Here is an 11,796-nt window from a genome sequence, read left to right on the forward strand (position 1 = left end):
AGGATGGTCCCCATCAGGATCCCCGAGCACTTCCAGGTCTACAGAGCATACACCTGTTACTGCCTCCTGCACCCCCAAGTGCTCTAGATCGCCCTGACTTCCAGTATCCCATCAGGATGGCAGGCTGACTGCACCCTCCCTCTGCCTCGTAGCTGTATGACAGGTAGCTTAGCTGTCTCCTCCTCCTCCCGGCTTTAAAGTAGGGACAGCAGTAAGAGCACCACCCTGGAGGGTTAACACATATGCGGTGCTCAGAGTGGACGTGGCATTCAGGAGGCCCTCAGCATCCCCATCGTCACGATCAACATCACTGCCACCTTCATCATCACCGCTATCACCATCATTATTATGCTGTGACCCCAGGTCCCACCGCTGTAGATTTGAACCCTGGGCTGACGAATCCAGAAGCTGCACTATCACTACCCCAGTCTCACACGGGCCCTCACTCAGGCTGCCCAGCTGGGTGACAGCGGCTAGTGGTGTTGGATGGTGTCCGTGTGCAGCATCCACTGCCCATTCCCCAGCACCATCCTGGGGGCCCACCTCACAGACAGGTAAGCGAGGCTCTCAGCCTTCCTGGGGCGCCTCCCTCCTCCTCCCAGAGTGGCTGCTTCTGGGCCGGGTGGGGCCAGGTCAGCCTGAAATGTATTGTGTGTAGAAGGGAACCAGCCCCAAAACCAGGAAACCCTCCTTCCGGGCCTGGGCGCGGGCCAGGGTGAGCTGCAGCTCAGGGCCAAGGGACAGGCTTCTCCCTGTGCAGAACCGGCCAGGAGCTGTGGCCACTGGCCCTTCCTGCCTGCCCTGTTCTCTCGGGAGAGGGCCCAGCTCACGACAGAGTTCCTGCCTCAGAGAGGCTCCCACCCAGCAGGTCCTGGTGCCACCGCCCCCAGCCGTGATTCCAGACATCCTCTGGCCTCAAGGAGATAGGCAGACGCCGGCCCTCCCCAGTCTCAATGAGGCTCAAGGGAGGTCACAGCCGGCGTGCAGCCCCAGCACGTGGGCCCAGCCTTAGTGACCTGGGCTGTTGGGCCTTGAGCATCATTACTCACAGGCTGTCAGAGCAGGGGGGAGCTTGAGAGTGTCTGGCCAGTGTCACGTTCTCTTCTATTTTACTTTATTTTGTCATTTTATTTTATTTATTTTACCATATGAGATTTTTTCATTGAGGTATAACCTACACGTGGTAAGGAACACAAATCCTAAGCCTCCACCCCCTGGGTTTTTACATCCATGTTCACGCAGGCAGGCAGGGTGTGCTGCTGACTGCGCTGGCATTGGGGCAGGTCTGGGTGGCTCCCAGGAGGCCCTCACGGGCCCCTTCCCCAGTTACAGGCGCAGGCACTCTGGAGGCAGAGTGGGGGGCCGGGCCGGGCTCCCGGACCCCGGCTGACACCCAGCGGAGAGGACTCTGAGGTCAGAGACACCCAAGAACGTCCATCTTCTGGCCCCATCCCTCCAGTGGGGCCGGGCTACAAGGACTGAGCCAAGGACAGGAAAGGAGACACTTCCGCCCCAGGCACACACACAGAGTCCAGCTGGCTCATCCTAGTGGACATGCTGCGGGCTCAGCATGCTGGCCACAGGCCAAGATGTTCCAGCCAAGCCAGTGGAGTTTCAGGTTCAAAGCAAGAAGGCTGCAGAGAGCAGGCAGCAAGGCCCACCTTTACCCCCCGGGCCAGGCCTGCCAGGGGCAGACACCGGGGTCTGGCTCCAGGCTGACCTCTGTCCCAGGCCCCGCCATCCTGAAGGGGCAGCACAGTGATTAAGGCAAAGACCTGGGAACTGGGCAGGCCTGTTTTCTAGTGCCGACCACCCAGCCCCGGCCCTCTCCTTTTTTTTTTTTTTAAAGATTTTTTGATGTGGACCATTTCTAAAGTATTTATTGAATTTGTTACAATATTGCTTCTGTTTTATGTTTTGGTTTTTGGCCGTTAGACATGTGGGATCTTAGCTCCCTGACCAGGGATCGAACCTGCACCCCTTGCATTGGAAGGTGAAGTCTTAACCACTGGACCGCCAGGGAAGTCCCCCCTCTCCTTTCTCAGCCTCAGTTGCCCCATCAGGAGGTCGAAGCTGTTCTCCCTTCCCCCATGGGTGCAGGTGAGGGTTCAACAGGACCAGGCACAGACCTCGGGAGGGAAAGACCACTCTTCCACCCACCCCTTTGCTGCTGTTCTCTTCCGTGGAAATGGGTACTGCGGTCTATCTGTCCGTCTGTCTGGGAGGTGACCTTGGACTGGCTCTTCCTGCCCTGGGAGGAACCGGCAGCATGTACAGCGCAGGAAACTGAGGCCAAGGGAGAGGAAGAGGCTCCCCCAGAGTCGAGCCAGATGCAGGGCAGGGCTTGAACCCAGCCCCGGGCCCTAGGGGTGGAGGGGTGGGACACAGCGCAGCCAGGACGGGCCCTTGTGCCGGCGGAGAGGACCCCCACCTGACACCACCCCCCCCTGCCGCCCCAAGCTGAGCCCTAAGGAGGGTTAATGGTGGGCTTTCAGGCACGGTGCACTCAGAAGCAGTGGTTTGGAGGTCCTTCACCTCCCTGCTCTGCCCCGGGGACGCCCAGCAGGGCGCCTAGGTGGACAGGGCTGCTTCTGGGGCCCAGCCCAGCCTCTGAGCACCAGGCAGCCGAGCGTGTCAGCTGCTGCAGAAACATGCCCAGGGACAGAGGTTTGCTGGGCCTGGAAAGCCCAGGTGGAGAGTGACGGAATCCAGATTCCTGCCCCGCGTGAGCAGGTGCGGCCCGGGCTTGTCCGGCACAGCCCGGCCCCACAGCGCCTCTGGGTTCTGGGCAGCTTCTCCGCTCCCCGCCCAGCTCCACAGGCGCTCTGGGACTCTGAGGCCCTGGGATGTCCCGCAGGGCCCAGCCAGGAGGCGCCGCCCCCCACCTGCTGTGACCTCGAGCAGGTGGCCGTGCGGGCCGGGATGCTGTCCTGGGCCCCCGGGCAGGCACGGGCCCTGCAGCGTTCAGGACAGGTGACCCGTGTCCTCGGGGAGCTCCTGGCCTGGGGAAGAGGACAATTAACGTCTCATCTCAGGAAGGTCTGGGGCAGTGGGTCTCATGCCAGGACGGTCTCCCCAGGACATACTGACTGTCTGGCTGACTGCCATGCCTGGGGGAGGGGAGGGTGCTACTGGCCGCTAGTGGGTAGAGACCGGGGATGCTGCTGAACACCCCACGGTGCCCAGGAGGGCCCTGCAGGGAGGCGTCCGGCCCAGGATGCCAGTGGGGCGTGGTCTAGGGCTCTGAAGGGCAACGGCCCAAACGAGGGGGCCGTAGGTCAGGTGGTCATGGAAGGCCTCTCTGAGGAAGGGACGCTGTCTCGCAGGGACCAGCTCTGGGAGGTGCCACCCCTTCACACTGGTCACCCCAGAGCCCCTGCAGCCTGCGGAGAGGAGGACCAGAGGCTCGCTCTGCAGTGGGGGCGGGGAGAGGCAGGCAGGGACCTGGTGCCAGCCCGAGGATTCCAGACGGCAGAGGGAGGCCTCTTACCACACCCTCCCCCCCAGGCTCCCTGCTCCCCGCAGCAGCCTCGGCCACATTCCTGCCCCTGGGTGGGCAGCGGGTGGGGGCTCGATGCATTCCAGTGGAGATACAGGAGGCCCTGAGGGCGGCCTGTGCCAGCCTCCTGGCAGGCTCTGCCCCGCTCGGCTTCCCAGGACCGGGGCCTCGCTGAGGATGCCTGGGGCAGCTGTTGCTACAGAGCATGTGGGCACATGTCCAGCCAGGAGCAAGCCCTCGGGACGGGGACTGAGCACCTTGCAGATAAGGTCAGGACTGACCAACCCGGCAGCCTCCTGATCCCTAACCAGCAGGCTGGGTCGCACAGTGCCTCGGGGTCACAGCGTTGGTGACAGGCAGCATCCACGTAGCCCCTCTGATCCCCAGTCTCCTGTCTGTAAAATGGGCTTTTTTGAGCATCAGATCAGGCGCCCGCCCAGCGCCAGCGCAAGGGCACCAGAAACGGCAGCTTCCTAAAGCCCCACTGGGTGTGTGGCACAGAGACATGGTGGCACTGAGAGACTGGGGCCAAAGGCCAGGAGAACACAATCAGCCCCATCGGCTCAGGGGCCCAGAGAGGTTGCGCCTCTGACCTGAGATCACGCAGCAAGCCCTGGATGGAGCACGGAGGCAACAGGCGACCAGGCTCCGAGGGAGGGGATGACTCTCAACTCCCAGGCTTCACCTCCCTCACTACCACCCCTGGGGGGGGAAACCCAGCCACAGAGCCCCTCCGAGAAGGAGACCGTGCTCTCAGGAGACCCTACCACTGCGGAGCCCAGCAGGAGCCTTCCAAGTCTCGCGTGTTTACATTCCTCTAGGAAATATCTCCCCAGGAGAGCCAAGGACCAATGTTTTGTATATGTTGAAACTTGAGGCAAACAGAGGCCTGAAGCTGAGCCCACCCACCGTCCCTACCTCTCCACACCGGCAGGGGCAGCCCCCAGCGGGGGTCCTGGAGGGGACCGCCAGAACGGAGCCCTGGGCAGGCAGGACGGGGCCCAACCGGTGGTCCCTCCGCGGCCCCACCTTTCCATACTCTCAAGCCCTCCTTTTATGAAATTGGGGTGACAGGAGACAGAGGTGGTTGGATGTCACTTGCATCTGAAGCCCTGGTGGCCCTGGAGGAGCCCCAGTACTTGGCGGGTTTCTCGGTCAGGCCCCGAGGCACGAGCCTGCAGGCTGAGCTGCGTGTGACCCAGGGCCCCGTGGACGCTCAGGGGAGACAGGGTGAGTCAGTCTCCTGTTTAGGGTTGAGTGTCTTGTTTAGTGTCCTAAACACGGGCCTGCGCCTCCCCAGCGCTCACGGGAAGCTGTGTGGTGGGAGCCGTCCGGCACCCAGGGGTAGCCCTGTCTCGGCCATCTCCACCTGCCGTCACCCGCTCCCGCCTCCGCTGCGCTCCGCCCGCTCAGCCGAGCCTCGTGGCCCAGGCACACCCCGAACTGCCGGCTCCTGGTTCCAGCGGCTTCAAAGAGTCTGCCTGCCAGGCTCTGAGTTGCGGCGGGTGTGGAGCAGCTCACTCCCGCTCGCCCATTGATGGGCATCGGGGCTGCTCCTGCCTTTTGGCTGCTATGGAAAGCGCCGCCACAGACGCTGTGCCCGGGATCGCCGTGGATGCACCCCCAGAAGTGGGGGTGTGGACCCCTGGGGACGCCGCGTTTCCCCTCAGGAAGCACCACACTAGGTCCACAGGCGCACCGTCTGCGTCCCCGCCAGCAGCGTAGGGGACCCGACTTCCTTCATCCTGGCCCGCACTTGTTACTGTCTGATGTTTTTACTCTGCGCTGTGGCCCTCAGGCCGCACGAGAGAAGCAGGGGCCTGGGCACTGAGCCCTCTCCCCGTCGGCCTGCCCTCCCCCACCCGGGGCCTCCAGGCCAGTGTGAAGGCGATGGGGCACCGGTGTCCCAGCATCCAGCCACAACTGCCCAGCACCTGCTCGGCATGGGGCTCTGGACATAAGATAAATAATAAGATAATGAAATGAAATAAATAAAAATATTAAATAGTCGTTGAATGAAGGAAGGAAGAATGTACCCCCGGAGCTGGGGTCTGTAGGGAGGCCCAGAGCTGGATGGGAGAAGATTCCTGGTGGAAGGTGTGGGTCGTGCAAAGGTCCTGTGGTGCAAGGGGGCACTTAGACTTTGTAAGGAGGCCGGTGAGGCTGGAACGCTGGCAGCAACAAGGGGGCGAGAGGCAGCTTGAGGGCCTTGGAAGCTGCAGGGGTGTGGGGGGCACTGGAGAGTCTCCAGCAGAGGCACGACAGGACAGTTTGCCTCTGAAAAGCCACCTGAGGTGACGGAGAGAGAAGGGATCCCCTGTCACAGCTGGGGGCCCCAGAGTGGGTGGCTCTCAATCCCCGCCCAGGCAGCCTCCAGGCTAGGGCTCCCCAGGGCCCCACCTCAACCCCTCCTGCTTGGCACTGGGGGAGATGTCACAGGCTCCTGCCAGCCCAGGGGACGTGCCAGTCTGGACCACAGAGGACGGACAGGGCAGGTGCTGCCCCAGGCCTCCTGCCCCAACCCGGCCCTGGCAGCCTGGCAGCCCTTGCCCTTCTACTGCATCCCCTTGGAGCACATCCTGGACAGACAGACAGATGTCAACCCCTCACCCTGTTGCCTCAGCCTTCCTGGGCCACAGCACCACCCGAGCCTCAGTTTCCCCAAGAGCCTGCTGGCAAGATGCGCACACGTGGCAAGGGCCAGGGGCCCCCACGCTGTCCTCAGGCCTTTGGCTCGGGGGAGGCACAGAGGGTGGTCTGGGCCCACCCCGCCTCCTCTGCTCACCTGAACAGCCGGGTGACAAGAGTCCCTGCCCTCCCACGCTGGCCTGAGGAGTGGCTGCACCCAGCGCCACGTGGGCCCTTGTCCCCCTCTGCCCGTGGCCTGGGGCCTCCCCAGGCCGCAGCCCCGACGTGCAGGCAGTGGACTGTGGTGCCCCCCTGGATGAGGTAGACTCCACCTCCACTTGCCGTGTCCCAGGGCTGTGTGGCAGCCCAGGAGCCCAGGAGAGCTGTGTCCTCCCCAGCCGGCCCACTCCCCAGCCCAGCCCACAAGGGCCGCCGGGACCCTGTGGCCAGAGCTTCCCAGGTGGGCAGACAGGCCTGGCAGGCAGGCAGTGGCTCTGCCACCACCTGCTGCTGCAAATCCCTCTCCAGAGGCCCCAGGAGGCACGGGGGAGGGGTGCCCAGGGCTGCCCGGAGTAGTGGAGCTCAGCAGATCTAGGGCAGCAGATGGCAGGAAGAGAGACAGAGACACCGAGAGACCCAGACAGACAGACAGAGGTAGGGAGACAGAGGGACAGAGCCAGAGAGAGGGTAGCCAGAGAATGAGAAGCCCAGAGGAGAGAGTCAGAAGGGAGAAAGGCAGGGGTGCTGGAGGGAGAGGAAGAGGGCTGGGGAGCGGAGCCAAGGCGGGGGTCTGAGTCCCAGCGGGGCCCGGGTGTGGCACGGGGACCCTGGCGGGGGGGCCGCTGATGCCAGGCCAGGCCGGCCCGGGAGGAGGAGGCCACTTGCTGAGGGCCAGTGGCCTGGCTGGTCAAGGTCAGAGCAGGGGCTGCTGGCCTTAAGCCCCACAGGCAGGGAGAGGGCCGTACCTGGTGCGGTTTGGGTGGTGCCGGGCAGGGCAGGCTGCCCTCGAATGTCACGGCCCTTGCTGGGGCCGCAAGCCCCCATGGTTCATCACAGGGCCCCCAACCAAATGTCCCAAAGTTGGTGAGGGGCTCGGACTAATGTGACTCCCTTTAAGGGACTGCGGGCCCAGGAAGCTGCGGCCATTCCAGCCACTCCCCGTGTGTGGGCCTGCTCTGGCCCAAGGCACCGCCCTGCACCCCTGCCCTTCCCGTGGGATCAGATTCCGCCTGGGCAGTGAGTCCTCCTGGCCATATAAGGCCGTCTGTGGGCACCTCTTGGAGAAGCTGCAGAGCCGTCACCCCGCAGGAACCATTTGGCCGGGCCCCAGGGACCGAGGCAGGGGAAGGGCCTGCTGGAGATGGGTCCCGTGAAGGAGGAGGGCAGGGGCGACCCAGGCCCGCCGGTGCCGTCCCCTCCCTCTGTGCTGGGCACCCCCCCGCCCCTCACCTGTTCCCCCCTCAGGGCTGCCCAGTCCGGAGCGCAGAGCAGGGAGGTGGTGAGCGTGGGGGTGGGGGAGAACTAGGGGCCAAAGGTCAAGTAGGATAAAAAAATGACACTGCAGAAATGTTGGCCCCATGGGTGTCCGCTGTGCACGCTGCAGGCACCCCCCGTGCTCCCCACCACACATCCGCGATCAGGAAGCCCGGACCCCCAATTTCACACCCCAGCAAGGTGCTGGGAGGTGCCCTGACAGCATCCTTCCTCAAGGGAGGTGCCTGGGTCTGGGGTCCTAAGAGCAACCTCACTACTGAACCATCCCTTCCCTTCGCTCTCTGGAGATGGTTGGATCTCCAGGGAGGTCCCAGGCCCCCTCCCCGGGGGTTCCTAGGGCCCCCTACCTGGCCCACCCCCTCCACTGAGGCTGGGGCCTGAGATTTGCTGCTGAGCTTTGCCCCTCAAGCCCGGGGCTGGGTTGGGGGTGCCCGTGAGCCAGGGAGGGGAGTGATGTCTTGCAGGGATGCAGACACCTGGGCACATCACAGTCGGCAGCCCCTCCCTACACCCCCTTCCCCAGCAGGCGCTGCCTCTCCTTCCAGCTCACAGACCCTGGGCTGGGCAGGGGCCCTGGGGCGCAGCTGGGGAGGCTTCTCCTGGGAACCCGAGGTTTCCTCCAAATGCCTCCCAAAGTCACAGCCTGGACGGACCTGCAGGGGGTAAACCCAAGAGGCCATTCCCTCGAGCAGTGGGCACTCTCTGGGCACTTCCTCTTTGCCAGGCCTGGGGCTAGGGAAAGGCAGGACACAGGTGGGATTGGATTTAATAAAATGAATGCACCTGAGAAAGCAGGCCAGGCTGGCTCTCTGGGGCCGTGCCTAGAGGCCCAGGTGGTCAAACAAAGGGGCAGGGGCTCTGTTGTGTCCTGGGCAGAGGGAATAAGGCCAAAGTCCCCATGAGATAGAGGGGGAGGGAAGGCTGGAGGCTCTGCCAACTGGCCAGACAGGCGGGGCGTAGTTGGGAGGCCCCACAGGGCCCGGGGAGCTGCGGTGAGGGGCCTGGCTGGTACCCTAAAACAAGCAGAAGCCAGTTTGGCCTGGGAGGAGACGGGGTGAGGCACGTGTGCCAGCCAGCGCCCAGCCCCAGCAGGCACCCAGCACCCGTAGCTGTTACCGCAAGGGTTCCAGCCCACAAGGTGACCGGCCGGATTCCTTCCAGCTTGTGGTACACTTCGCAAAGCCTGGCATCCCCATGTCAGCGGGGCGGCGGTTCCCCTACACTCAGCGGGAGCCGGACTCTGGGCTCCTGCCCGGTCAGGGTTCTCTGCTCATGGACAGCATGCTGACCACCCCATGGGGAGTCATGAAGCCCCACATTTCTGGGTTCTGGCCCCCACATCCTGGGTTCTTGTGCTTTCTGTAGGGCCAGGCCTGCCTGTCTAGGACACTAGTTGGGAAGGAGGTGAGCTGAGCAGGAGACAGGAGCTTTGGGGAACCTCCATGGAGAGCCCAGGACCCGGGGGGCTGGCCAGCCTGCGTCTCGTGGCACTGGGCACACCTAAGCCTGTCTGTGCCCCCTCCAGTATAAAGTCCCCCCATCAGACACCCGAGGCTCAGGCCTGCAGTGGGCACCCTGGGGGCTGGCCTGTGAGCTGGGCACACAGCAGCAGAGGTGGACCCTCCGGAGCTCCAGGCTCAGAAGGTTCCCAGAGGGGGGCCCTTGGCTGGGCAGCAGGGGGGTCAAAACCATCTGCTCCTCGTTGGGGTCAAACCCCAAAATCTGGTGGCCTCCACGCTTCCCCAGAGCTCATGCCCTAGAGGCCTGGAAGAGCCCAGAGGTGGCCCAGCTGGGGCCACAGGCAGCGGGGAGACAGTGCTCCTTCAGGAGCATCAAGGGGCCTGTCCCCAGAGCCTCCTCAGCCGGGAATGCTGGGGCTCCGGCCCGGCCCCAGCCTTCAGGTGCGCGTTCAGCTCCTCGAGGCCTGTCCTCTGCCCTCTGGCCTTCAGCCCTTCCAGGGGACCGTGCCAGCCCAAGGCCAGGGGAGGGTTCTGGGCTGAGCAATGGCCCAGAGGCCCAGGAACTCTCCCGGCCCCAGATCTGCTGGGTTTACAACCTTCTAATGAGCCCTCCTCTCAGCTGTGAGTCCTCAGGGAGCCCAGCTGGGCTGTGTCCTCCCCTCCGCAGGACTGGGCTGGACCTGGGCTGCCAGGGCCCCCAGCATCAGCCTTGCTGCCTGCCCTGTGGATGGATGGATGGGGGACACGTTCTCACCAGCTGGGCTCCCTGGAAGGTATCAGAGCAGCCCTGGGGGAGGGAAATGCGGCCTCAGATATTCCAAACCACAGCCTAGCTTCTCCTGAAACCTCTTCCTGCGGAGACAAACCCTCCCAGTCACAAGCAGAGAGCTCGGGGCGTCTTCCTCCCACGCGGCTGCACGGGCCCACTTCCACATGCAGCTTGTCCCAAGAGAGCGGGCTCCGGAACAGGCGGTCAGGCACAGCCATCAGTTATGATCGTGACGCGATGATGAGGCTTGAGTGCAGCGAGGGGCGCCCCACGCAGCAGCTCCCCGAGAGGTTACAGTTATGGCTCGGGCTGAGGCAGGTGTGCCCATGGCCTGGCCTGCTGGTCCCCACAGCTGCCCCACAGATGGGGCTGAGCAGGGACTCCTGGGAATGCCGTAGGAGTCGGGGCAGTGGCTCAGGTGAGGGCCGCTGTCCCGAGGGCAGGCTCCCCTGGCCCAGGCCACACCGCAGAGGCCATATCCCTGGGCTCAGGGGGAATTGGCCAGACCCCCTACCTAGGTCCAGGAGCACCTTCCCCACTCAGGCTGCCACCTGTGCCTGACCTCCCACGGGTCCCAGGGCTTCTGTTACCCTGGGGCTGGGTGGGGAGGGGCTCTGGGTCTGGGGTCTGCCCGAGGGGCATGTCCAGAGCCTAGTAGGACAGAGGCGGTCAGGCTGCCTCCATGGCCCTCCCCCATGAGCTGACCCTACCCACTACCCACCTCCCACCTCCCAGGACTGAGCATCCCTCTCCTGGATTTAGGACAGAGGCTGGGGCAGCCTGCTTGGGGGGTGGGGGGCACTACATTAGGGACCCATACCCAAAAGGTGCCCAACACATGCGGGAGGAGAAAATGAATGCCAGTCCAACTCCCTCTCCCTTGCTAACCACACGCTCTTGACTGACCCCCGGACGTTGGAAACTGCCCCCCAGTTTCCGAATTCTTAAGTAGGAAAGGCAGCTGGGTGGCCCAGGAGTCAGAGCAAGATGGGAGACGAGACGCACTCGCTAGGCTATTTGGAAATGACTGGCTGGAAATGTGACGCGGGAAATGGGTCTCCCGCCCCCAGCCCCACTGAGGACCTTCCCCTAGAACCTCCATCGGCCAAGAGGTCAGTGTGTAGCCCGACTGGAATAACACCTCCATCCTCCATGCCGCCCACTCCTGCCCCAGCTGGGACACATAAGCTGGCACAAGGTGTGGGCAGAGTGGGCACCTTGCCCAGCCCCTTTCACCACATTCTCCTCTGCCCACTTCCCCCACCCCCTCCCCCCAGGCCCGGGCCACCAGTTGCTCTGGGGCAGCTGTCTGCCAGGAAGCAGCTTGCCCAGGATTAACCCTCTCCGTGCTGGGCGCATTCTCAGGCAGCGGGCCCCTCCTTCCCGCCTGCTCTCAGATGGCAGATGCCTGGCCCCTAGGAGGCTCAGAGGGCTCCCATCCCTCAGCTCTGCCCGCTGGTCCCTCCACGGGGGTTGGGAAGCCGACCTGGGGGGGTGGAGGGTGGGAGGTTGCCAGCCCCAGTCCCCAGGCTGACAGGTCCCCAGCTGTCAAGGGGGTGCCGGGGGCCGGAGTGCGCTGCTGTGATGTGCGTGACAGGGGACCTCTGGGCAGTAGGGAGGGTGGGGCAGGGGCAGGTCAAATCCCCCCTCTGGAAACCCTGCTACTGCCCAGAGGCGGCTCCACGGGATCATAAATTAGCTGGTGAGCTGGCCCGTCAGCGTCAGCGTGGGGGACTCAGGACTCCAGCATGGCCTGTCGCCCCTCCCCCACCATCTAGGCCAGCCCCTCCCCCACCCAGAGCCTCTCCAGCGGGGAACCACCTCTCCTCCCCCTCCCCCAGGTGGAGTTACAGAACTGCCTGGGAGTAGGGGCAGAGGGCAGAGGGGAGAGGGCAGAGGGGAGAGGGCAGAGGGGAGGGCAGAGGGGAGAGGGCAGAGGGGAGGGG

Source organism: Lipotes vexillifer, unplaced genomic scaffold (genome assembly GCF_000442215.2).
Source record: "Lipotes vexillifer unplaced genomic scaffold, Lipotes_vexillifer_v1.1 scaffold1798, whole genome shotgun sequence".
In the NCBI taxonomy this organism is placed as follows: domain Eukaryota; kingdom Metazoa; phylum Chordata; class Mammalia; order Artiodactyla; family Lipotidae; genus Lipotes; species Lipotes vexillifer.